Raw genomic sequence first — 27923 nt, 5'->3', positions numbered from 1 at the left:
ACCTTCCCCCCCTCCTTGGCTTCCTTTCTATTTAATGCAGTAGAGGTGGCGAGGACGGTTCTAATACATGAAATTCTTGCCATTCTCCTCTTCCAACAAAAAAAGGGGGAAAAAAAGAAATCAATATATATTGTTCATGGGAGAAAATGACTTAGGTCACTCTCATGCTGATCTATTCTTTGAGAAAAGGTAGCAACACCCTCAGTAGTAGGGCAAAAAAAAAGAAAAGAAAGGAAAATAAAAATAAAAAAACACAAACAAAATTGTTATGGGAGAAAAGGAAGAAATTCCCTGTCATAACATACCTCATTCCAAGAAAAGGTGACAAACACCCTTGGATGGGAAGCTGGCTCTGGAAAAGATGGTAACACCCCTCAGTCTAGGACATCTGGATCTCTAGCAAAACTCTTGTAGCAGAAGTTTCAAAGCTACCCTTTGGTGCCGTGAATCCTGTAACCCCATCAGTGCCTCTAACTCCTCCAATGGACAATATTTCTCATATTCAATCGAGGTATTGCACTTGTTGGCTACCTCCATGGGTATGCCTCTTCATCAACAAAGCCACAAGGACATCCTCAACCAGACGAAGTTGATCTTCATCAACTAACATTGAGCGATGTGAGATATCTTCCTAAGTGGATAGGAATGTGAGTATGGGTTGCCCTATATATTCATCAATTGAGCATGAGCAGGGTGGGGTGAGTGACCAATCCTTGCCCTTTATATCCAACACAGAGGTGAGATGTGTGAATGGAGAGTTGCATACATGAGATGGGCCTCTCAATGCACCAAGCACAAAAATGTTATTGTGCACGACACTATAAGGCTCCATGGCCTTCCTTCTCATACCATATGATGACAACATAAGGTGGGATGCACAGTTGCACCATCAATTGTGCACAAGGCATACAATCTTTGCACAAGTGTTAGTGAGGATTCAATCAACGAGATGTGAGGAACTTTGTTGCCCTCCTGCAATCATCAACAGCGCATGAGATAGAGAGGGGGCTACGCGTGATTGATTTCCCTTTCATCAACTAACAGGTGAGGATTAAGGGATGCTTTGAGAGTTGGAGACAAGTATGTTCTTATTTTCCTATGCACACATGAGACATGCCTCCTACACCATCACTCTACACCTCATTCTCTTTCCGCACTACACTATAAATCTCCCTTTCCTTCCTTCTTGCACCTATGCCAAATGGGTTGGGATGCATTGATACACCATCAAGTGTGCACATTGGCATACTCCCTCTGAACCGTACATTTTGTGATTTCTAATCTTGATGTGAGCTATGGGTCTCACTCATTATTCTTTGAGCAACATGTGCCATGGGCACAAGGAACTCTTAATCATTCCCTATTTAGGAAATTTTATGAAATGTAGGAAATTTGATGATATTTCCTATATATGCATTCAAATTTTCCATACATATAGCTAGGGAATTAAAGTCCTTGCATCTACTAGTAGGGAATTACACATCAAAATAGAGATTTTCCTACATTCTTTCAAAACTCCCCATAAAAGAGAATAGGATCATGTGTTGCCTACTTCTAATAGTAGGGAGTTATAGATCACTTTAGTGAATTCCTATATTCTCTTTAAATTTCCTATAAGAGAATGTAAGTAAGAATATCATTCCCCATCTCTCATAGTAGGAAATTATATGTACATATAGAGAATTGCCTGCATTCTCTCAAAACTCTTTATATAGGAGAATATAGGAAATAAAAGCATTGGTGGTCTAGGTATTTAAGATCTAGCACTCTTAAAAAAGTATAAATTTGTTAAAGTTCTAATTGAACTTATGAAGATGAACCTTATATTATCTGAGAGCCATCTACCCCAAGGACATGCATATACACATGTGTACATCCATGCACCATTACACATGCCCTCTCCACTCTTAGTTAAATAGTCATAAGTAGATGTAGTTATGGACTTGTTTTTTCTTGGATTAAATCTTAGAAACTAGCTAGAAATGGTGCATATTGTACAAATGGGTAGCCTCAACCTAGTTAGTTACTCAATCCTATGCCAAACATGGCTCTCATTTGTTTATTTTATGCCCATCTAATGTAAGTGCAATGCTTGTTGCTTTTGCTCTAATAATTTGCTCTGATAATTTGACAATTTCTCCTCCCTAATCCTTCAAAAGTTTACTTCAATGGTGTAGCAAGCCATGTGAAGGTAACATATGACTAATTGCTAGCCAACATTTGAGTAGCTCAATACATACAAACACTAGTAGATATGATAGTTTTATTAGCAAGAGGGGACAATTTGCTGTCTTTCATATGGACACCATTGAATTATCCATGAGATTTTAACAAGGGTTACTACTATTAAAATCATTAAGGAAGCTGAGAGTATCTTGTCTACAACTACTTAGTTGCCTCAAAAACTTAGAACCAAGGCACAAAATGTGTTTAGTCTATTTCCCCTCTTTCCTAGTATCCAATCCATATGCCCAACCCTAGAGGGAACTCTAGATATGAGAAAAATTCCCTCACCTTGATTATCTTACAACCCAATTGAAGAATCCTAGGTATCTTCCAAACCTAGATAGATAATATTCGTGTTAAGCTTACTATCTTTTATGCCTCAGAACTGCTCATAAATGTTAGCCCAAAATTCACCATGTTAGCTAAAATTAGATTTGACTTATCATTGATAAAAAGTTGGGTGCATATTTGGGAGTTATTAGTAGAGGGAGACCATGGATTGGTCCTCTCTACACTTTGATATCCACCATCTTAGCTAGTGGATCACCAACTTTGGTGAAGAGAATAGGTACAAGTAAACATCCTTATTTGTCTAATCTACTTAAACCAAAAAAGGCTGGGATAGGTATCATTGACCCCCACTTTTGTGACTACATTGTTGAAGAGTACATTTACCATATGGTAAGGTTGTCTCCCTGTTCCTAGTCTAGTCATGACTGAAGTGAAAAAATTCCATCAAATCCTATTGTAGACCTTGTTTAAATCCATTTTGATGATCTCCAAGTCTCCCCCACTTTCTATTGCGTATGCAATGGCAAACATTAAATTGAGGGTTTTGTCATGCTTTAATTCCCTTCCATAGAGGAGCTCATATTGAGAATCATGTAGCACCTTTGGTAGTATGAGCTTTAATTCCCTTCCATAGAGGAGTTCATATTGATCAGGCTCATGATAATACCCTTGTAAGCGAAGGACCTATGTTCTCTTTACAATGAGTGTGTCAAACGCGACAAAGCAGCTCATCGATATATTATTTCTTCTCTTTAAGAATCTCTTATGCTTGATGTATGTAATCTTTCAACCTCACAAACTATATGGGAGTATTTGATAGAAAAATTTGAGAAGAAATCTATTACATAAATACTTTATCTTTGTATTAAACTCACTGAGTTACAATACAACATTGGAACTTGTATGACAAGACATATCGAATCATTCAAGCACATTATTAATCAGCTTGATGTCTAGTGATGCTATTCCACGAACACAATTGGTAACATAACTTCTTGATAGTGTAAAGGATCCTACTTATGATAATAGTGTTGCCATATTATCTAACAAAGATGGGACACAAAAATCAAGAAATAGTTATGATCTCACAAGAGGACACACAGTCAAATCAAATCAACCAAGCATTACTTGCTTGAAGGCATTCCTTTCCACGCTCTACATGTAAGAGTGGTCATGGTGGTAACTGTAACGTGTCCAATAGAATCGTCCCGGACACGTCTTAGCAGTCCATCGGAAAGGTTGTCTAGAAAACTCCACCCGGCACTCCCATGGAATGTTGCGGGTTTTGCAATCTAGGACTTTCCGCGTCTGCCACGTAACGGAAGTGTCCTGGCCGTTTCCCACTTAGGATCGACCGGAATTGTTTGGTCATTTACTAACAGCGACTAGCGTCAGACCTGATCGATCTACTTTACGCAGAAACACCTGGTCTGAAGCGGATTCATGCTGCACTTGGTTCAAGGAGAATGGAAAATGAGAGGGATGCAAGGCTCGACCTCTCTGCCAAAAGGCATAGTCCCATTCCGTTCCCCTAAAACAGCGTGAATCGGGTAATCGGTAATTCCAAGTCATCGTTCTCACTACTTGTTTCGGTGATGTTGATCATCCTTCTGTTCGTCGAAGACTTTGAGAAAAGTTCCCGGCTAACCGGGACCACCCATCCATAGGACGGACCCATGGTCCATCCTCCGCACTTTCCTCGGTTTGTTTTAGTTATGTAATTACCTACCACATTAGTTTGACATATACAAACAGCTTCTTTGATTAACCCTGTTATGCACTGGTTCATTCACGTAATCTTATCACAGGACATAAAGAAAACAATGTCAAACAACTTCTTTGTTATCATTTTATCCTTTTATCTTTGAAATACAAGGGGTTCCCGCCCGTAGGCGTATTCATAATCCGCCCGAAGGCTATCCAGTAATCCACCAGGGATCACTAATCCAAGTTTCCGCCTGTAGACTAGTATGCGGGCCTCGAGATCCAATCCCGAGTCACGTTAGCCTCTTGTGCAGGGCCCGGAAGGCGAGGGATTTACGGCCAGAGCCCCCTCTGGCACCCAAGCGTCCTCCTGCTCCAAGTAGAACTCAACGGAGAGACCTCTCACGGCGGGTTCGGTCCACGTTCCCGGCACGGTTAACAACCCCCTTGGTTAGGGTCAGGCAGGCAGTCGGGGGTAACTGAAGCTGCCTCTCCCTTCAGGCTTCAACCTGAAGTATTTAGATATATTTTCGTCCTTTAGTTCATTGAGCAAACAATGCAAACAGTGCTTTCCAAACTGTTACAAGCACAATCAATTTCCAATGGTCGTTCAACTGGCAAACTGTTAAGGAGTGACTCCTTTTCTCCGAATGCAACCCGCATTTGATCCGGAATCAATTGCAACTTGGCAAGATTCCTATCATTCTTGGGTTAGGGTCATACCCTACCAATACTTTAGGTTTTGTTGTGGTAGGTTCCAGCGACCATGTCGCTTTAATTTATTGTCTGGTCATTTTGGTGCGCAGATCGGACGCAGATAGCTCACGTGGTGAATCCCGGAAGGTCCCCAAGAACAAAGTACTCTACTTTTTAGCACAAAAACCAATGTAAAAGCAAGCACGACATGAGACAAGAGACAAATTGGGTTCAATCTCCCCCATGCCTTGTGTGAGCGCTTCACAAAGCATGTATTTAATGTATATTTCCAATCTTTATGCTAAAAAATAGCCCAATTACAAAAATATGACAAGCTTTTAGCTTTTGAGTTTGCTTTCTACCAAAAATATGAAAATAAAGCTAATGGACGGTGCCCATAGAGTTTGGCACGCCCATTCTCAATGTCCGAATAGAAATAACATATCCAGGCGCATAAGCGCATACAAAATAATAATAAATAATCGATGTCTCTATAGACATAACAAAATATAGGTGTGGCGCCTATCAAAATATAGTCCAAAAGTCGAAAACCCGCTAGACTCCAATGCTTTCCTCCGCCACTGCTGCTATCTCTACACATCAACTGAAGCATTCACAATCGTTAGTAAAATAACACAATTAAACCGACAAAAGTGAATACCTAGCAGTCTTCAGCTACATAAATAAATCAACTGGTTAGAAATAAATCCTAACCTTAATTTATTACGAGTGCACACTCTAAACTCATAAACGCTTATTAATATAATATGCATTTTGCGGAATCACTCGCTATGGAATCACCCATGTACACACTAAATTAATGAAACGCCCAAAAAGGACAGGCGTCCCCATCAACTTCTCGCACAAAGAATCCTCTTTGCGTATGAGCCCCGGTCATCTAAGTTTACGGAATCCACCGTAAAACCTCACGGAATCCACCGTGGAATATGCCTCCTGGCATCATACCCCCGGGGTGGGAAATCAATTGACCTCAATTGCTATTAGCTCAATGTGGAGCTAACAGAGTGGGGAAAGCATTTAGGTCTCTAGCGTGCATCCATTGTGCTTCCTCTACAGGATGGTTCTTAAATTTTACTAAATATCTAGAATACCTTCGGCCAGTTCTAGTGGTCATGTAGTCAGTGTCTATAATGGCTTCTGGTTCAAGTATTTCAGTCTCTTCTTCTAGTAAAGGTGGGTTTTCATAGACAGGGTGGATAGGTAATTGTCCTCTAAATGGTCTCAATAAACTAATATGAAATGTATTATGAATTTTCCAATGGGATGGCAGTTCTAACTTGAATGCATTGTCATTAATCTTATGAATGATTCTAAATGGTCCGTAGAATCTAGGGGCTAATTTAACAACTGGATGTCTATCTACACTTTGCAGTCTACGTTTTTCTATTCTAAGCCAAACATAATCATCAACTTTGAAATTCATGGCTTGTCTTTTCTTGTTGGCTTGTTTGGTATATGATTGTTGGGCTTTAGCAATCATATCCTTGACCTCATCAAAAATAGTGTTATGCATAACAACAATATCATCGGCACTTTGTATTCTATTAGACAAAGAGGCAACAGGTGTAGATAATCTATATCCATAAATAACTTCAAAAGGTGCTTTCTTTGTAGATGTGTGCGGTGTATTGTTATATGCAAATTGTAATAAATGTAAATGAGTATCCCATGTCTGAGGTTTAGAGATAGTGTATGCACGTAAAAGATCTAGAATGGTGCTATTTGTGGCTTCTGTTTGTCCATTTGTTTCTGGATGAAATGCAGATGAGAAATCAATCTTTGTGCCTAGATTTGCAAACAGTGTAATCCAAAAATTATTACAAAATTTAGAATCTCTATCTGAAATAATCACTTTCGGAAATCCATGGTTAGTAAAAACAGTTTTCAAAAATAACTGTGCTGCTTGTGATGCTGTTAAAGTTTTCTTACATGCAATGAAATATGCTTGCTTACTAAATCTATCTACAATTGTCCAAATCATGTCATGGTTAGATTTAGTATTTGGTAAACCAGTAATGAAATCCATAGATATATGTTCCCAAGGTTTAGATGGAATAGATAAAGGCATTAATAATCCATACTGTTTACCATGATGTCTTTTTATTCTTTGACAAATCAAACATTCAGAAACAAAATTAGATACATCTGCATCCATATGCGGCCAATAAAAATCTTCAGTTAACATGCGTAATGTAGAAATGATACCTCTATGACCTTGATATGGGGGACAATGAATTTCATTTAAAACAAAAGATCGGAATGGAATAGTAACACACAGTCTCTTTTCAAAAAACATGAATCCATCATTATATGACAATGAATCAACAGGAATGAAATTATTTTGAACTAATTTTTGCCAATCAGAATGAAAAGTAATATCCTGGTGATATGTGTATTTCATAGCAATTAAAGAATCAAAAGATATGATAGAAATGTTATGAATTGCAGGTCTTCTACTTAATGCATCAGCAACTACATTTTCTTTTCCAGGTTGGTATTGAATGATAGGATGGAAACTTTGAATGAATGAGGCCCATTTGATATGACGGTCAGAAATTTGGGGTTGGCTAAGTAGATGTCTAATGCTTTGCTGATCGGTCTTTATCATGAATTCTGAACCCATTAAATAATGCTTCCATTGTTTTAATGCTTGTACAACTGCTAAGAGTTCCTTGTCATAAGTGGAATATTTAAGCTCAGAGGGTTTCAGCTTAGAACTAGAATATGCTATTGGATGGTTGTCTTGCATTAGCACGGCTCCTATTCCTGATCCGCTAGCATCGGTCACAACTAAAAAGAATGGTCTGTTAAAGTCAGGCAATTGTAGGACAGGGGCATTGGTCAATGCACGTTTGAGTAAATCAAAGGATTTCTGCTGATTTTCAGTCCATTGGTAAACAATGCCTTTCTTAAGAAGTTTGGTCAGTGGTAAAGCAAGTAATGAGAAATTACGTACAAACTTCCTATAGAAACTAGCAAGACCAAGGAATGAGCGTAGTTCATGTACATTTTTAGGAATAGGCCAATGCAATATTGCGTCAATTTTCTTAGGATCAACTTTTATTCCTTCTTTTGATACAATATGACCTAGATATTCTATTTCTGTCTTAAAGAATTCACTCTTGTCAGGATTTGCAAACAATTGATTTTCTTTCAGTAATTGAAAAACTAATGATAAATGCTCATAATGCTCTTTTTCACTTTGACTGAATACTAAAATATCATCAAAGAAAACAATCACACAATATTGATATTTTAGAAAAATACGGTTCATCATTCTACTGAAAGTGGCAGGTGCATTAGTTAATCCAAATGGCATAACTAAGAATTCGTAATGGCCAAACTGTGTCCTGAATGCAGTCTTAAATATGTCGGATCTATCTAGCCTCACTTGATGATATCCAGATTTAAGGTCAATTTTACTAAATATAGAAGATCCTTGCAGTTTGTCCATAAGGTCATCAACTCTAGGTATAGGATACCTATTCTTTACAGTGATCTTGTTTAATGCTCGGTAGTCAATACACATCCGATAAGTATTATTCTTTTTCTTGACTAAGAGCACAGGTGCACCGAATGGAGAACTGCTAGGTCGAATTAAACCTCTATTTAGTAATTCTTCTACTTGACTCTGGATTTCTTTTTGCTCTATTTGATTGTGCCTATATGGGGCTTTGCAAGGTGGTTGTGTGCCAGGTATTAGGTCAATCTTATGGTCTTCTGGACGTGATGGAGGTAAACCTGGTGGTAGGTCTTCTGCAAAACAGTCCTTAAAATATGCAAGAAATTCCTTATGCCTAGGGTGCATATGAGTTTCTTTTGCGTGTAATTCATTCACCCAAATGAGATATGATTTAGTATTCTTGTGTAGTGCACATTTTGCTTGAGTATGCGAAAGCAGTGGAAACATATGAGATGCATGCATACCAAATAATGTAATAGATTTTCCTTGAAAATTAATATTCATTGTGTGTGTGGAATAATCTATATTGGGATTATGTTGGTGTCTCCATGGCATTCCTAGAATAATGTCGCTAGACTGTAATGGGACAACTAAGAAATTTCTTCTTTCAATATATGGACCAATTTGAATTTCTAAATCTTGAACTTCTTGTGTGCCATTGTACCTAGTACCTAAAAATGTAGCTTTTATGCGATAGTGCGTAGGTACAGTATGCAGTTTCAATTCCTTTACCAATTTTGCTGAAATAAAGTCATGGGTACTACCGTCATCATGCAATATAGTTCTTTCTTTTCCATGCACCATACATTTCATAGTCAACAATGAATGTAAAGTAGGCATACCTGGTAAAGTGTCGGAAGTAGTAGTAGGATCATCTTCTTCTTCAGTGAAATCCGGCATATCCTCATGCTCGTCTTCGTCCATAGCTCCAAGGTAGTTGATATGTGCTGATGGCTTCTTTGAATGACAATTTGCTGCGAGATGGCCTGGCTGGTGACACTTGTAGCATATGATGGGCTTGGCTTTGGTCACATTATTGGCAATGGCTGGGAGTCTGGGTATATTTGGATTTGCTTGTGGAATAGGCTTAGGATTTGGATTGACAGTGGATGGTAATGCAGGTGGTTTAGGCCAATTCTTGCGGAAAGATGGTGATGAAAAACGACCTGGATTAAACCTTCTGAAATTGGAATTGAATTGTTTAGATCCATAATTACCATTTGCTTGGAATGGCTGTGGTCGTCGATCTCTTCCACGTAACTTATCTTCAGTGTCGTGAGCTAAGGAGATAGCATCTTCAAGGGTAGCAGGCTTGAACATATTCACCTCAGCGTAGTAATGTCCAAGAAGTCCAGACATGTACTTTTGCTTATGTGTCGTCTCTGGTACGTCTTCAAGCATGCGTAGCTGTAAGAGTGCATTCCAAAAACGCTCTGTATACTGTGGAATAGGCTCACGATCGCGCTGTTGAAGTAGATCCCATTGCTTGATAGCCTTCTCATGAAATTGCGGTGGTAGAAAATTTTGCATGAACTTTTTCTTGAAATCTTCCCATGTAACAGGACATTCTATACTCTTGCGGACTACAGTCCACCAAAGTGATGCTCTATCTATCAAATGATTAGTAACACACTTGATTTTATCTTTCTCGGGATAAGTTTCCTCATGGAAATAGTCATCAAACTGGCTAATGAATGATAAAACAGTCTTTCCTTCTCTTATGCCATTGAAAGTGCGAAACTTGAAACTTCGTTTACTTATCTTGGATTCCTTGTGGATGGTTTGTGCTTCAAGAGTGGCGTCGATGGTACGGCGAATCAGATCTTCAGCTTGTGGTTCTTCTTTATCAGTGGACGCTCCTTGTAGCTTTGTCAATTGCGCTTGCAAGGCTTGCCTAGCTCTTCGCTCTTCTTCCAATTGCAGCATGATAAGATCCAACTTTTGTTCCATGGTAGGCTCGGGTAGGTCGTCTTTAGCCATAGGATCATCCATATGTGGGGTAGTCATCCTGTAAAACTCAGCAAACCTTTCTCACTCAAAATCAGTTAGCGGGATGAGCGTAGCTCAAATTTGGGGTTACAAGGCTATGTATTTTTGGGTATTTTCTTCTTCAATTTTCAGAAATTCTGAAATATTTCTATCTCCGTTTGCTGAAAGTACTTCAACGAACTTGCAGATAGGTAAAACAGCTTGCTGCGAACAACTTTCCAGTTCAGAGTTTTTGCAAACGAACAAGTCTTCTATGAGTTTTAAGCACTAGTCAGTTCTGATTTAGTCTGACTTGCAGAGTTGCAGACTTAACAGACTTGCAGAGTTGTAGACTTGCTGGACTTAGCCGATTTGCAGAACTTGCAGGACTTGATTCCAAGTGACTTACTGAACTTGACTTCTGGAGTGCGTGACCCGGAGTATTTTGACTTGTCAGATCTGTGTGACTTGCAGAGAAAGCTTAATGATTTAAGCTTTGTATTAAGGATTAAGCTTAAAGAGCTTAATGATTCAACACAGAGGCCGCCGTTTTTGATCGTGAGGGGGGGGGTCTGTTTTTTCCGCGCGTGATTTTCGGGGCCCTCCTCTTGCCAGTCGACTGATGATTATGAAGCTTATAAAGCTTCTTAAGCTTAATACTAAGCTCTAAGGTATTAATAAGCTTGATTAGGAAAGATCTTATCTCTGTTTGCAACGACTTGATGAAGAGAATTGATGAGTGGTCCTCCGCCGACAGAGATTGGTCCTTTGCGATCTGACAGTGGAAACAGGGGTTCTTGATCGCCAGAAGTCTGCCTGTATCGACGGTTCACGACGAGATTGACTGTAGAGGCCGTTTGTTCCTGGAGCTCCGCCTTCGCCCGAGATTGGTAGCGATTGGAAGCCCTTGATCTCTGCTCCGCTCTAATACCACTAGTGCGCAGATCGGACGCAGATAGCTCACGTGGTGAATCCCGGAAGGTCCCCAAGAACAAAGTACTCTACTTTTTAGCACAAAAACCAATGTAAAAGCAAGCACGACATGAGACAAGAGACAAATTGGGTTCAATCTCCCCCATGCCTTGTGTGAGCGCTTCACAAAGCATGTATTTAATGTATATTTCCAATCTTTATGCTCAAAAATAGCCCAATTACAAAAATATGACAAGCTTTTAGCTTTTGAGTTTGCTTTCTACCAAAAATATGAAAATAAAGCTAATGGACGGTGCCCATAGAGTTTGGCACGCCCATTCTCAATGTCCGAATAGAAATAACATATCCAGGAGCATAAGCGCATACAAAATAATAATAAATAATCGATGTCTCTATAGACATAACAAAATATAGGCGTGGCGCCTATCAAAATATAGTCCAAAAGTCGAAAACCCGCTAGACTCCAATGCTTTCCTCCGCCACTGCTGCTATCTCTACACATCAACTGAAGCATTCACAATCGCTAGTAAAATAACACAATTAAACCGACAAAAGTGAATACCTAGCAGTCTTCAGCTACATAAATAAATCAACTGGTTAGAAATACATCCTAACCTTAATTTATTACGAGTGTGCACTCTAAACTCATAAACGCTTATTAATTTAATATGCATTTTGCGGAATCACCCGCTATGGAATCACCCATGTACACACTAAATTAATGAAACGCCCGAAAAGGACAGGCGTCCCCATCAACTTCTCGCACAAAGAATCCTCTTTGCGTATGAGCCCCGGTCATCTAAGTTTACGGAATCCACCGTAAAACCTCACGGAATCCACCGTGGAATATGCCTCCTGGCATCACATTTGCTTCAAGGCGAACACCTAACCTTTCCTTTTCCTTGGCAGTTATTCCCCAAGAATTCTTTCAATAACTTGCCAACCTCGTTTCGAGAGATGACAAAAACTCTCTTGTGGGCAAATCTCAAGTTTATACAAAGTTGCAGCTTTTTGCACATGTATTGCATCTATTCCACGGGATTATTCTACCCATTGTTTAGCATTTTCCGGTCACGGAATTTACCTCCAGTCGAGTAGCAGGGTTTTAGGGTATCCTCCAAACCATTCCTAATTATGTTGGCCCATGGTCCTAGAAATAGGCAACTCCGTCGGAGTTTCATCATTTTGAATGATCCTTAGGATAAAACCTTAGATCATTTCATGCATGAACATCCAATTGCTTCGACATTTCGTGAACATGTGTAAGATCTTTAGATTCGCGGGTTTTGTCTTGGCAACCAGTGTAAAACTAGGTCGAATTCTTATTGCACTAACCCCTAGTTAACACTTGGGATATCTATCATATCGACTCAATCATGCCCATACGAATCTTTGTGGTTTAGATTACTTTAGTCAACTCAAATATGCTTGTCTTGCGACAAGGATGATCCTTCTAAAGGTAATAACTAAATCTAACGGAGAACAATAATTACCAATACGCGTAAACATGCGATTCATTGCTTCTACGCATCACATGGTTCATGATAACTTTATCTTTCCTTGGTGTAGCAAAACCGCATGATAATCTGGAAGTTAACTTTTCCTAAGACATACTAGGATTTACATCAATTAATCATGCTTACAACCTTATAGTCTATACTTCCGAATCTTATGCTTTGACGAACCATGCAACCTTTCCTAAATGCGGCTTCTGATGAATGACGTTATCGCATGATGATTATGCGATACGCAACATTCCCCTAGCTATAATGTAGTTAACGAAGTTTATACCAAACTAAAGCTAATGTTAACTTAGTCCATACGATCATTTGCGTACTCTATTATTTCTTTTCGGATAATACTTTATGGTGCTAACCTATCCTCATGAAATCATTACGAGAAGGATGTTGCCTAACATGCGGCACACGCTTATTCCTACCATGTCTAGGACAAAAGAGAATGCACTTATAAATTCCATTTCTTTGCCTAAGTTTAGACTCATTACTTTGATAAGGTACGAAAAACTACATGCAACTAGCCTTCTAAGGTGGATAACTCGTTCAAATTCATGACATATTTCAATCTTGCCTAATGTTCAAGAGATGCTTTATCAAATGTGTTTTTTTTTTCCAATTTCCATATGCTTTAAAATTAAGCGTAAAAATGCAATTTCCTTTATGAGCTAAGCGTGCCTAATCATGCGAGAATAACTCGAAAGAACCTGGACTTGAGGGCTCGGGGAGATGTCCACTTGTATATTCGGAGATGAGCCTCCCGCGGTCGCACCTTGTGATCTTTTTGGGGCCATCGTAGTCGTAAATTCGGTTCTGATTTGCCTTGGTGGTTTACGAAATGACTAGCCTCGGGATGCAGCCTCCCGACCTTTGTCTTTTTCCCCGTATGCGGAGGATTCCTTTTCGAGATGGCGCTTGCGGAAAAGGCTTTAGGAGATCTTTAGGGAAAACCCCGGGTTGGCACGGAGTTGATTCTCGGATGACTTGCGGCTTCAAAGTCCTTTTACGAAAGCCTTTTTCAGAGGGTCTTGTGGGGTTCTTTACGGCCTTCACCTCCTCCTCTTCAAAGTCCCGGGGAGGGGTATGAAGGGGTCTTTTTGGAGATGTGGTGGGAAGGGGGCTTAAGGAGGCCCCCTCCTTAGAAGCTTCTAAAGAAGCTTGTGAGAAGCTTCTGCTTCTACAGAACACGTGGGGGGGGGGGGGGGAGGGGGGGGGTCGTGATCCAACGTGGCGGGGCGGCCTGAGATGGCCGGGCGGTCAGGGCGGCAGCGATGGCGGATCGTGGCGGTGGCTGGCGGACTGGCAACTAGCGGCGGACTGGGCGACTGTGCGCGGTGGTGTCGGCGACCTCCTCCTGCTCGGCGACCAGCACGGTAACCTCCTCTAGCTCCCTATCACAGCCGTCCTCCCCTTCAAGCTCTCTCTAGCACACCCCCTTGCTAGGGGGTGTTTATATAGGCATGGGGGGTGGGGAAGAGGGCCTCCACACACGTGGAGGACTCCCCCTCATGCAGTCCCACTTCACTCCCTCTTGGCCATTCCCCTCCCACTCCCTCTCCTCCAACCATGCATCGGCTGGGGGAAGGGATAATAATAAAAAAATTTGCCTTGAATTTATCCATTTGCCCCTTCCCAAGCGGTCGTTTCCTTGCGGTTTTCACGGTCCTCAACCTCGGTCTTTAATTCACAATGCGGCGGCCTCGTGAATGGTATGGATTAAGTTACTAATAATTTATGAAGTAGGGAATACCTTTGCACAGGGTTTACACGGCGTGCGGAAAGTTAATATTTACGGTACGGGGTACGCGGAAATATTACATTCTCTCCCCCTTAGAAGAATCGAGATGTCCTCATCTCGAGATAAACTGGGGATATTGAAGATTGAGAGAGCTTTCATCCATCCAGGTAGCATCCTCTTCGGGATAATCTTTCCACTGGACGAGGCATTCTCTCAAGGTTCTAGATCTCAACCGTCTCTCCTTGACATCTAAAATCTTTTCCGGTCTTAGTTCAAGGATTCCTTGACTAGGCATTACAATTTGTTGGTCATCAAGTACATGATTTGGGTTGGGTACATACTTTTTCAAGAGACTAATATGGAATACATTGTGAACTTTTAGGTTATCAGGAAGTTGCAATTTATAAGCATTGGGTCCTAGGCTTTTGAGGATTTTATATGGTCCACAATACCTTGGACTTAGCTTCTTGCATTTACCTAGAGATAAAGAGCTCCTCTTGGGGCGTACACGAATAAAAACCATGTCTCCTTCTCCGAAGATCCTCTCTTGGCGTTTCAAATCCGCATATGCTTTTTGTCTATCTTTGGCTGCTTGTATGTCCTGTCTTATTGACCTTATTTGGTCATCCATGTCCTCCAACATTTGTCTTGAGGCTTCCACTCTCAGGGTAGGATCAGAAAAATTTAGGGGACTTCGACAATCATGACCATACAATGCCTGAAAGGGAGTCATTTGAATGCTCTGTTGGTAAGAAGCATTGTAAGCAAATTCTACTAACGGCAAGTATTGAATCCATCTCTTCGGCTCTCGACAGCAGTAAGCCCTAAGCATATCCTCAATGATTTGATTTACTCGCTCTGTTTGTCCATCTGTTTGGGGATGGTAGGCAGTGCTAAAACAGAGTTGGGTTCCAATAGCTTCAAAGATAGCTCTCCAGAAGTGAGAAGTGAAAAGAGAATCTCGATCGCTAATGATCCTTCTAGGTAAACCATGTAGCTTGAATATTTCTTTGATAAACACTCTTGCGATATCGGAGGCTTTATAGTTTGTCTTTACTGGAATCAGGTGTGCAACCTTAGTAAGCATGTCAACTACAACCATAATGGAGTTGTACCCTCCTTGGACTTGAGGTAAGCCCACCACAAAATCCATACTGATGAATTCCCATTTCATTTGGGGAATGTCAAGTGGTTGTAATTTTCCTGGCATCATGACATGTTCAGCCTTGATACGTTGGCAAGACAAACATTCAGTGACATATTTGAGGACGTCACCTTTGAGCCTCTCCCAATGGTAGCTTTTCCTAACTGCATTAAGAGTTTTTGCATAGCCAGGATGTCCTGCGAAAGGGGAGTCATGAGCTTCCCACAATATCTTCTGCTTAAGTGACTGGCTTGCTGGTATACATAGCCTTGTTCTGTAATAAACAAGTCCATTGTCAATAGAAAATTCATGATACTTGGCGTGTAACTTCGGATTCTGATCCTTGGTAGATATTTCTTTTATCATTGCTTGGTAGGCCAAGTCATGGCATGCTTCCTCTCTAGCCAATTCGAGTATAGGGTTGCTTGGCATGGATACCTTTGTAGCCAGAGATCTGGCCGTTGATGGATTCTGCAAGATTAGGGAATTTAGGAATGCCTTGCGACTGAGTGCATCAGCAACCACATTCTCTTTCCCTAGTCGATACTTGATTTCGAAATCATATTCCTCCAATACTTCAATCCATCGACGTTGCCTCATGTTGAGCTTGTTCTGGGTAAAAATCCATTTGAGACTCTTATGATCGGTTACTAGAGTGAACTTATTTCCCAACAGATAGTGTCTCCAAAGCTTTAGAGCATGGATGACAGCTAATAACTCCAGATCATGAGTGGCATAATTCTTTTCGTGACTCTTCAATTTCCTTGAAGAATATGCTACTGGATGACCTTCCTGCATAAGAACACACCCCAAGGCAAGAATGCTGGCATCAGTTACTACCTCGAACTCCTTATTGAGGTCAGGAAGTTTTAGAATAGGTGGTGATACCAAACATTGCTTCAATTGGTCGAAGCTATTTTGCTCGGGAGTTGACCATGTAATGGAAGTCTGCTTCTTTAGTAAGTCGGTAAGAGGTGCTGCAATCAAAGCATAGTTTTTGATAAAGACCCTATACCATCCTGTCAAGCCAAGAAAACTGCGTATCTCTTTGACGGATAATGGTATTGGCCATTCAAGCACATCTCTGACTTTGGCTGTATCTACTGATATTCCTTCTGATGATACTATGAATCCTAGATATTCAATCTGACGTTTGAAGAATGCACACTTCTTCATTTTTGCATACAGCTTATGAGACCTCATTGTCTCCAAAACAATCCGTAGTTGAGGTTCATGATCTTCTTCCTGTTTAGAATAGACTAAAATGTCGTCGAAGAAGACAAGCACGAAATCATCAAGATATGGCCTAAAAATATCCTGCATTAATCTATTGAAAGTGGTAGGTGCATTTGTAAGTCCGAATGACATAACCAAGAATTCAAAGTACCCATATCTTGTATTGAAGGCCGTTTTTGGAATATCCTCATCCTTGATCCTGATTTGATAGTAGCCTGATCTGAGATCAATTTTGGAGAAGATCTTTGCACCTTGAAGGCGATCAAGAAGCTCATCTATTCTAGGAATAGGGTACTTGTTCTTGACTGTTGATTGATTCAACCCACGGTAATCAATACATAGTCGAAGTGTCCCATCTTTCTTTTTCTGGAATAGGACTGGAGCTCCCCATGGTGAATTGCTAGGCCGGATGTAACCCTGATCTAACAGTTGCTTGAGTTGTTCCTTCAACTCAATAGCTTCCGGAATAGACATTCTATAAGGTCTCTTTGCAATTGGCGCAGCTCCAGGTATTAGCCTTATTTCATGATCAACTTCTCTTGGAGGTGGAAGTTCAGTTAATTCCTCAGGGAATACGTCAGCATATTCTTTTAGCCAAGAGGGTCCCTCATGAGACTCTTGCTTTTGATCTAACTTGTTGAGTTTGATCAAGTAAACAGGTAATCCTTTCCTAACCCCTTTTATGATCTGCGATACCTTGGCTAGCTGGATTCTCGGCACTCCTGCCTCACCTTGAGTCGTAACAAACTCTCTGTCAGAGTTTCAAAAGGAAACTTGACCCTTTCAACAGTGGATGTGGGCGTCATTGGGCTTAAGCCAATCCATCCCGAGTAGACACTCATGGAAGCCTAAGTTCATGACTCTGAATTTGACTGAGGTTTTCTTTCCTCCCAGATAGAACTCCTCCTTAGCAGTTTGCCTAGCACAAGTTACCTCACGACCGTTTGCCAATTCCACAAGTAGGGTAGGTGCTTCTACTGTGGCTATTCCTAATCTCTTAGCACATGCTGGTGAGATAAAGGAATGTGTACTGCCACAATCAATCAAGGTTTTGAAACCTTTACCTTGATAGTCCGACGGTGTTTGAATTACCGAGAACTGGCGATTCGGCCCCTTCTTGTGTAGAGCGGCATGGACCGTCGCTCTTTCGAAATCCGCTTCCATAGTCGGATCTTCCTCTTCCTCTGCTTCACATCTTTGCCTATTGGTAATGCAGGCAGCTCTTCCCCTTCCACGGGCGGCGGCTCCCTGACCGCGGCCAATACCTTGACGGTGTCCCTCGCTGAGCTTGGGGCATTGCTTTTTGAAGTGACTGAGTTCATTGCAGTGGAAACATCGGATGTTTCGGCCATTACCGTGAGTAGGAACAAAGTTGTTGATGTTATTTGTCCTTGCTTTCTTTCTTTGTCCCTGATTGTGGCCTTGAACTCTCTTAACCTGGGGTCTGAATGCTCCTCTGCTTGGGTTGCTATAAGTCCAGTTCTTAATACTCCTTGGTTTAGCTTGCACTTCCTGAATTATAGGTGCCACTCGAATGAGTGCATCCTAAAGGTCTGATGGTCGCATAGATTCGAGACGGGTATTTACAGGTGGATTTAAGCCTGCGCAAAATTTGGACACCTGCTGTGTCGTGTCCATTTGTGGCGCATACTTTAAGAGTGAGACAAACTTAGAGTAGTATGCGTCAAGCGTGAGTCCTAATTGTTTTAGCTCATAGAACTCATTCATTTTCTAAGTACGATATGCGGGTGGCAAATATCTCCCTTGCACGGCTTGCTTTAACTTCTCCCAGGTAACGGACCCCTCTGAAATCCCTTGATCCCTGCACCATTGTTTCCACCATAGTCTGGCTTCACCAGTGAGTTTTAATTTGGCGAGCATGGCCTGATTGGTTGGTGCAGTGCCAGCGGCTTCGAAGTAGTCCTCCATAGATTCAATCCAAATCTCAGCGTCTGACTGGACGAATCTGCCTCTCCCGTCAAACTCGGGTGGCTTAATCTGTTTGAGGAGGAACTTCTTCTCCTGGATCACAGTCGTACTTGCCGTAGGGGGTGAATTTGGAACCTGTACCTGGGGTTGCGCCTGAGTAAAAGTTTTCTTAACATTATTATATAATAATTGACATTAGTTATCTTTAGTTCAACTATTTCGTAACTCATGAAGCTACTTAACTTTTTGCAACAACTTTGATGCACAATCGGATAGTGATAAAAGAAGTCCTTATTTATATTTATATAGCGTAGCCCCATACAACATCTCGAGTGAGGATAGTCCAATCATTACATTTAGTTTGGGGAGAACAACATAGTATTGGATTTGTCTACAGGAACTGTGTAATAGTAGGGTTTTGGGTCATGTATCTTTAGGAATCGATAATTCATCGGAAGTTCGGGATATCCTTTCCGCTGGAATCCATACTTCCCATGGCGGCCCAATACCTTAATTCTGTCAGCTGGAATTACACGGGTTACTTCCTCATATACATATGAGTTTAATTCAACTCTACGACCCCGAATATGCAAGGTCGAATTTACGTGAGCTTCCACAAAAATGAACAGCTTCACGACTTTCAAATCTTCCAACCACTTGATCCTCTTCAAGTTGGTCTGTAGATAAGCGAACCGGTGGGCAGCTATGTAGTAGATTCCTGAAGACCCAGTCCATCTTTGCTCTATATATAGAGGTGATGGATTATAAATCTGCTCCAAGATGTTCATCATTTCAATTCTCTGCCTATAATGCGGAGAATGCATTGCAGTCATGAACATGATCCGGAACACCAAAAACTTGTTCCACGCCTCGTAATTCTGCAAGACAGTATTGAAGATGAGAAAATGTTTGGACAGGAACAATTTCTTTACTTCACTTCTAATGAAATCTTATGAAAACAATTCCATTGTAAGTCGGCTCTGATACCAACTGTAACGTGTCCAATAGAATCATCCCCGACACGTCTTAGCAGTCCATCGGAAAGGTTGTCTAGAAAACTCCACCCGGCACTCCCATGGAATGTTGCGGGTTTTGCAATCTAGGACTTTCCGCGTCTGCCACGTAACGGAAGTGTCCTGGCCGTTTCCCACTTAGGATCGACCGGAATTGTTTGGTCATTTACTAACAGCGACTAGCGTCAGACCTGATCGATCTACTTTACGCAGAAACGCCTGGTCTGAAGCGGATTCATGCTGCACTTGGTTCAAGGAGAATGGGAAATGAGAGGGATGCAAGGCTCGACCTCTCTGCCAAAAGGCATAGTCCCATTCCGTTCCCCTAAAACAGCGTGAATCGGGTAATCGGTAATTCCAAGTCATCGTTCTCACTACTTGTTTCGGTGATGTTGATCATCCTTCTGTTCGTCGAAGACTTTGAGAAAAGTTCCCGGCTAACCGGGACCACCCATCCATAGGACGGACCCATGGTCCATCCTCCGCACTTTCCTCGGTTTGTTTTAGTTATGTAATTACCTACCACATTAGTTTGACATATACAAACAGCTTCTTTGATTAACCCTGTTATGCACTGGTTCATTCACGTAATCTTATCACAGGACATAAAGAAAACAATGTCAAACAACTTCTTTGTTATCATTTTATCCTTTTATCTTTGAAATACAAGGGGTTCCCGCCCGTAGGCGTATTCATAATCCGCCCGAAGGCTATCCAGTAATCCACCAGGGATCACTAATCCAAGTTTCCGCCCGTAGACTAGTATGCGGGCCTCGAGATCCAATCCCGAGTCACGTTAGCCTCTTGTGCAGGGCCCGGAAGGCGAGGGATTTACGGCCAGAGCCCCCTCTGGCACCCAAGCGTCCTCCTGCTCCAAGTAGAACTCAACGGAGAGACCTCTCACGGCGGGTTCGGTCCACGTTCCCGGCACGGTTAACAACCCCCTTGGTTAGGGTCAGGCAGGCAGTCGGGGGTAACTGAAGCTGCCTCTCCCTTCAGGCTTCAACCTGAAGTATTTAGATATATTTTCGTCCTTTAGTTCATTGAGCAAACAATGCAAACAGTGCTTTCCAAACTGTTACAAGCACAATCAATTTCCAATGGTCGTTCAGCTGGCAAACTGTTAAGGAGTGACTCCTTTTCTCCGAATGCAACCCGCATTCGATCCGGAATCAATTGCAACTTGGCAAGATTCCTATCATTCTTGGGTTAGGGTCATACCCTACCAATACTTTAGGTTTTGTTGTGGTAGGTTCCAGCGACCATGTCGCTTTAATTTATTGTCTGGTCATTTGCTTCAAGGCGAACACCTAACCTTTCCTTTTCCTTGGCAGTTATTCCCCAAGAATTCTTTCAATAACTTGCCAACCTCGTTTCGAGAGATGACAAAAACTCTCTTGTGGGCAAATCTCAAGTTTATACAAAGTTGCAGCTTTTTGCACATGTATTGCATCTATTCCATGGGATTATTCTACCCATTGTTTAGCATTTTCCGGTCACGGAATTTACCTCCAGCCGAGTAGCAGGGTTTTAGGGTATCCTCCAAACCATTCCTAATTATGTTGGCCCATGGTCCTAGAAATAGGCAACTCCGTCGGAGTTTCATCATTTTGAATGATCCTTAGGATAAAACCTTAGATCATTTCATGCATGAACATCCAATTGCTTCGACATTTCGTGAACGTGTGTAAGATCTTTAGATTCGCGGGTTTTGTCTTGGCAACCAGTGTAAAACTAGGTCGAATTCTTATTGCACTAACCCCTAGTTAACACTTGGGATATCTATCATATCGACTCAATCATGCCCATACGAATCTTTGTGGTTTAGATTACTTTAGTCAACTCAAATATGCTTGTCTTGTGACAAGGATGATCCTTCTAAAGGTAATAACTAAATCTAATGGAGAACAATAATTACCAATACGCGTAAACATGCGATTTATTGCTTCTACGCATCACATGGTTCATGATAACTTTATCTTTCCTTGGTGTAGCAAAACCGCATGATAATCTGGAAGTTAACTTTTCCTAAGACATACTAGGATTTACATCAATTAATCATGCTTACAACCTTATAGTCTATACTTCCGAATCTTATGCTTTGACGAACCATGCAACCTTTCCTAAATGCGGCTTCTGATGAATGACGTTATCGCATGATGATTATGCGATACGCAACATTCCCCTAGCTATAATGTAGTTAACGAAGTTTATACCAAACTAAAGCTAATGTTAACTTAGTCCATACGATCATTTGCGTACTCTATTATTTCTTTTCGGATAATACTTTATGGTGCTAACCTATCCTCATGAAATCATTACGAGAAGGATGTTGCCTAACATGCGGCACACGCTTATTCCTACCATGTCTAGGACAAAAGAGAATGCACTTATAAATTCCATTTCTTTGCCTAAGTTTAGACTCATTACTTTGATAAGGTACGAAAAACTACATGCAACTAGCCTTCTAAGGTGGATAACTCGTTCAAATTCATGACATATTTCAATCTTGCCTAATGTTCAAGAGATGCTTTATCAAATGTGTTTTTTTTTTCCAATTTCCATATGCTTTAAAATTAAGCGTAAAAATGCAATTTCCTTTATGAGCTAAGCGTGCCTAATCATGCGAGAATAACTTGAAAGAACCTGGACTTGAGGGCTCGAGGAGATGTCCACTTGTATATTCGGAGATGAGCCTTCCGCGGTCGCACCTTGTGATCTTTTTGGGGCCATCGTAGTCGTAAATTCGGTTCTGATTTGCCTTGGTGGTTTACGAAATGACTAGCCTCGGGATGCAGCCTCCCGACCTTTGTCTTTTTCCCCGTATGCGGAGGCTTCCTTTTCGGGATGGCGCTTGCGGAAAAGGCTTTAGGAGATCTTTAGGGAAAACCCCGGGTTGGCACGGAGTTGATTCTCGGATGACTTGCGGCTTCAAAGTCCTTTTACGAAAGCCTTTTTCAGAGGGTCTTGTGGGGTTCTTTACGGCCTTCACCTCCTCCTCTTCAAAGTCCCGGGGAGGGGTATGAAGGGGTCTTTTTGGAGATGTGGTGGGAAGGGGGCTTAAGGAGGCCCCCTCCTTAGAAGCTTCTAAAGAAGCTTGTGAGAAGCTTCTGCTTCTACAGAACACGTGGGGGGGGGGGGGGGGGGGGGTCGTGATCCAACGTGGCGGGGCGGCCTGAGATGGCCGGGCGGTCAGGGCGGCAGCGATGGCGGATCGTGGCGGTGGCTGGCGGACCGGCAACTAGCGGCGGACTGGGCGACTGTGCGCGGTGGTGTCGGTGACCTCCTCTTGCTCGGCGACCAGCACGGCGACCTCCTCTAGCTCCCTATCAGAGCCGTCCTCCCCTTCAAGCTCTCTCTAGCACACCCCCTTGCTAGGGGGTGTTTATATAGGCATGGGGGGTGGGGAAGAGGGCGTCCACACACGTGGAGGAATCCCCCTCATGCAGTCCCACTTCACTCCCTCTTGGCCATTCCCCTCCCACTCCCTCTCCTCCAGCCATGCATCGGCTGGGGGAAGGGATAATAATAAAAAAATTTGCCTTGAATTTATCCATTTGCCCCTTCCCAAGCAATCGTTTCCTTGCGGTTTTCACGGTCCTCAACCTCGGTCTTTAATTCACAATGCGGCGGCCTCGTGAATGGTATGGATTAAGTTACTAATAATTTACGAAGTAGGGAATACCTTTGCACAGGGTTTACACGGCATGCGGAAAGTTAATATTTACGGTACGGGGTACGCGGAAATATTACAGTAACTTCTCTCATCGCAAGTTTCCTAACAGACATTGTTCTTATTGCAATAGAAATGGTCACACTGCAGATGATTGCTGTGCAAAACAATATGATGAAGAACAGGGTATTACAAATAAACAATCTCGTTTATTCAGAGATTATTCTTCTTGTGATTACCGCAAAAAAGTTATCATCCAACCCATCTATGTTTCAAAAGACATTTTGATTCAGATTGTAATAGAGCATATGCTACTACACATAACAACACTACTAAAGAAGCAAATTGTGCAAGTTATTCTCTCTCTCAAGAAAGGATACTTCATTTTCATGATAGATCTCTTTTTATTATTGATTCTAGTGCTACGGGAAACATGACAAATCAGTCCTAATGGTTACATAATTATCATTCTATTCCTCTCAAGAAATTGGTTTATCTTGCAAATGACAGAATATGCCAAGTCAAAGCTATAGGTGATATATATCTCAGTACTCTTTCTTCAACAAGAACTTTGGGAGTAGTTTTATATGTTCTAGATCTACAAAGGAATCTTCTTTCAGTTACAAGACTTGTGGATCTTGGTCTCTTTGTCAGTTGTGACCATACTAAGTGTCAAATTGAGAAAGATGGCCAAACAATCCCTGTTGCTCCTCGAAATGATAATCTTTGTGAGTTATCTTTAAATAAAGATATTGAAAATGTTGTTACACCTCCGAGCGATCTTAACAGCAAAATATGGCATCATCACTTCGTTCACTCTGATTTTTCAAAGCTTGTTGATCTTTATCGCGTGACCTTGTCCAAGGTATGGAATTCAAAGCTCCTCCTCATATGGGCATTTGTGAATATTGTGCACTTAGAAAGCATTTTGGCAAACCCTTTTCCATTTCCACCACAACTCATTCTAGAGATTTGCTTAATTTTATTCACACAGATATTCGTGGACCTTTTCCTCCATCAAAATATTAATATCGGTATTTCATGACTTTTATTGATGACTTCTCAAGATACAACACTTTTTTTCTCTTGCAACACAAATCAGAAGCTGTATTATCTTTTAAGAAATATCAAAAAGCTTAATAACTTCATAGTTATCGCATCAAGAAACTTTGATAATAATGGCAGAGAATACATTTCAAAAGATTTTGATGATTATTTTAAAAATCAGGGTAATTATCATGAATATACAGTTCCCTACTCTCCTCAATAGAATGGTATTGCTGAATGTAAAAAATAGGACTATTCTCAATGCCATGCAAGGTATGCTCATTCATTCTGGCTTATCTCAATGTTTCTGGGCTATTGTAACGTGTCCTCTTAGTGTCATCCAGGACGCGTCTTAGCAGTCCATCGGAAAGGATGTCTAGAAAGCTACGCCCGGCACTCCCATGGAATGTTACGGGATTTGCGATCTAGGTCTTCCCACGTCTGCCACGTAGCGGAAGTATCTTGGCCGTTCCCACTTAGGATCAACCGGAATTAGGGTTTTCCTGATTGGTCATTAACTAACAACAACTAGCATCGGACCCAAGCGAACTACTTTACGCAGAAACACCAGGTCTGAAGCGGATTTACGCTACACTTGGCTCAAGGAGAATGGGAAACAAGAGGGATGCAAAGCTCAACCTCTCTGCCACCATAAGACATAGTCCCATTCCGTTCCCCTAAAACAGCGTAAATCGGGTAAGACATAACTCTAGGTCATCACTTTCGTTATTAGTTTTCTTTGACGATTATCCCATTGTTCTTTGAGAAAAGTTCTCAGCTAATCGGGACCACCCAACCGCAGGATGGACCTATGGTCCATCCTCCGCACTTTCCTCGGTTTGTTTTAGTTATGTAATTATCTAACACATTAATTTGACATGAAACAACCAGCTTCTTTAATTAATCCGTTAAACACTTGTTCCTTCACGTAATCTTATCACGTGACATAGAAAAACAATATCAAACAAGTTCTTTATTAACATATCATCATTTTTATCTTTGAAATACAAGGATTTCCGCTCGTAGGCTTGTCCATAATCTACCCGAAGGCTATCCAGTAATCCACAGTGATCACTAATCCAAGCTTCTGCCCGTAGACTAGTATGCGAGCCTCGAGATCCAATCCCGAGTCACGTTAGCCTCTTGTGCAGGACTCGGAAGGCGAGGGATTTACGACCAAAGCCGCCCCTGGCACCCAAGCGTCCTCCTGCTCCAAGTAGAGCTCAACGGAGAGACCTCTCGCGGCGGGTTCGGTTCACGTTCCCGGCACGGTCAACAACCCCCTTGGTTAGGGTTAGGCAGGTAGTCGGGGGTAGTTGAAACTGCCTCTCCCTTCAGGCCTTTAACCTAAAGTATAGATATTCATTTAATTTGTAATTCATAATTCAAACAGTGCTCTAAAATCTCTAGCAAGCACAAACATTTCCAGTAAACAACCGTGTTGTTTGGCAAACTGCTAAGGAATTATTCTTTCCTTTTGAGTGTATCAGCACTCGTTCCCAAGGTGTCTTGTAACTTGGCGAGATCCTTTATAGTCCGGATTAGGGCGTACCTTATTAACCCAACTTGGTCAACCCTAAAGTTCATTAGATACTTTAGTTTCGGGTTTATAACTTTCCTTATTTAGAAGGATATTTGAACAACGAAAAGAACCTTTCATGAATTTAATCATTTACAATGATTCGTTGCAAAAAGGAATAGGACTAATGGTGCAAGATACAATTTCTATACCTTTAGGATTTAACTGAAATATACTACTATACTAAATAGATAATCTTGCTCATAATTATAATGCATGATGCTATTCGAAGGAAACTATGTTCTATGCATTATCATTCATTCAAATAAGCTAAACTCCCTCATTACAAATAACTCGGACAAATATATCCTATCCCTAACAATTTCTCTTTGCATGATTGACTTAAAACCTAATTAAAGCCAAGAAGAAAAACTTGGTTTTGGGGTGAGATATCCACATGGATACCGGGAGATGAACCTCCCGCAGCTACTCCTTGGACTTTCTTAGGTGGCATCGTAGTTCGAATGTGAAGGTAGCTTTTACTCTTTCTTCTGGATTTCCACCGTCTCTCTTTCGAGGCAAGGTGCTGTTAAAACGGTTGATCACGAGAAGGAATGATAGGACCTTTAGATTCTTAGATTCTTCGGAGAGGAAAAGATTTACAAAGCCTAATAAGGTCCTATAGGGTCTATACTTGGCAAAAAGTTTATGGGTGAGTGTGGTTTTGCAACCACATGAACCCTTGGAGAACTTTGGCTTGGGGTAAAAGGTATAGAAGGAAATTATTCTCTTTCCTTGCACCTCCTCTACTTTTTCCTTCTCCTTCCCTACTCCTCCTCCTTCACTCCTCTTTTTTTTATCTTTTCCCCACTCTTCCTCCTTCCCTCCACTCCTTCTTTTCTTTATCTTTTCCCTACTCTTCTTCTTTTACTCCACTCCTTCTTTTCACTCCCTCTACTTTCCCTCTTTTACTCTTCCTCACGGGTCCCCACGATGCAAAATCCCATCAGAAATTAAGGTTTGAATCAAATAGCCTAGAAATTTATGTTTGAATCATCAAAAAGAAAAGTTTTGTGGTTATGATCGTGGTAATCCAAGGCCATGTCAGTGCATGGTGGAAAATCAAAGGGGTGATTAAGATCGTGGCCCAAGGCCCGTTCAGGGAGGACAGGGGGGGGGGGGGGGGGAAATAGGCTGGGATGTCTCTTGGGTGGCAGCGTGGTACGTCAGCCTATGGCTATCCTTGAAACGGGGGGGGGGGAACAGCGCCGTTCAGAGGCCCAGGCAGTGCCAGGCAACTCTGGCCGAATGCGTAGGGAAGAGTGTGCAACACTGTCGAGCAAGGAGGGGGGAAAACTTCCAATCAATGGCCTCAAGGCCATGCGCAGCTAACAGCCCATGGCGTGTGTATAAGGCGTAGCCTCTATCTCCTCGCCCTTCCCTCCACAGTAATTTTTGTTTTTTTTTCTTGTCTCCCTCACAGACTAAATATATCACCCTCTTCTCCTCCCTCTCGTCATCATTAGAAGACAAATATTTATGGGAGGAGGGGGGTAGGGCCTTCCCCTCCACGTGGATCTTGCATGTGATCCCTCCCCTCCACCACTACTCCATCCCATTTTAGCATCATTCATTTCCCTCAGCCACGCTTCGACTGAGGGAAAAGGAAAAAAAAATTGCATTAATTCCCATAATTATCCCTTATCCTCCTCCCAAGAGGAGGTTCCTATGAGAAATAAGCGGTTTCGAAAAACTTTGTCTCGTATGGACTCAATGAAGAGTGTATTAGTTTAGACTATCCCGTCCCA

This window comes from Lygodium microphyllum, chromosome 6, assembly GCF_053477565.2.
Source record: "Lygodium microphyllum isolate KBCC chromosome 6, Lygodium_microphyllum_v1.1.10, whole genome shotgun sequence".
Taxonomy (NCBI): Eukaryota; Viridiplantae; Streptophyta; class Polypodiopsida; order Schizaeales; family Lygodiaceae; genus Lygodium; species Lygodium microphyllum.
This window is presented reverse-complemented; position numbering follows the sequence as displayed.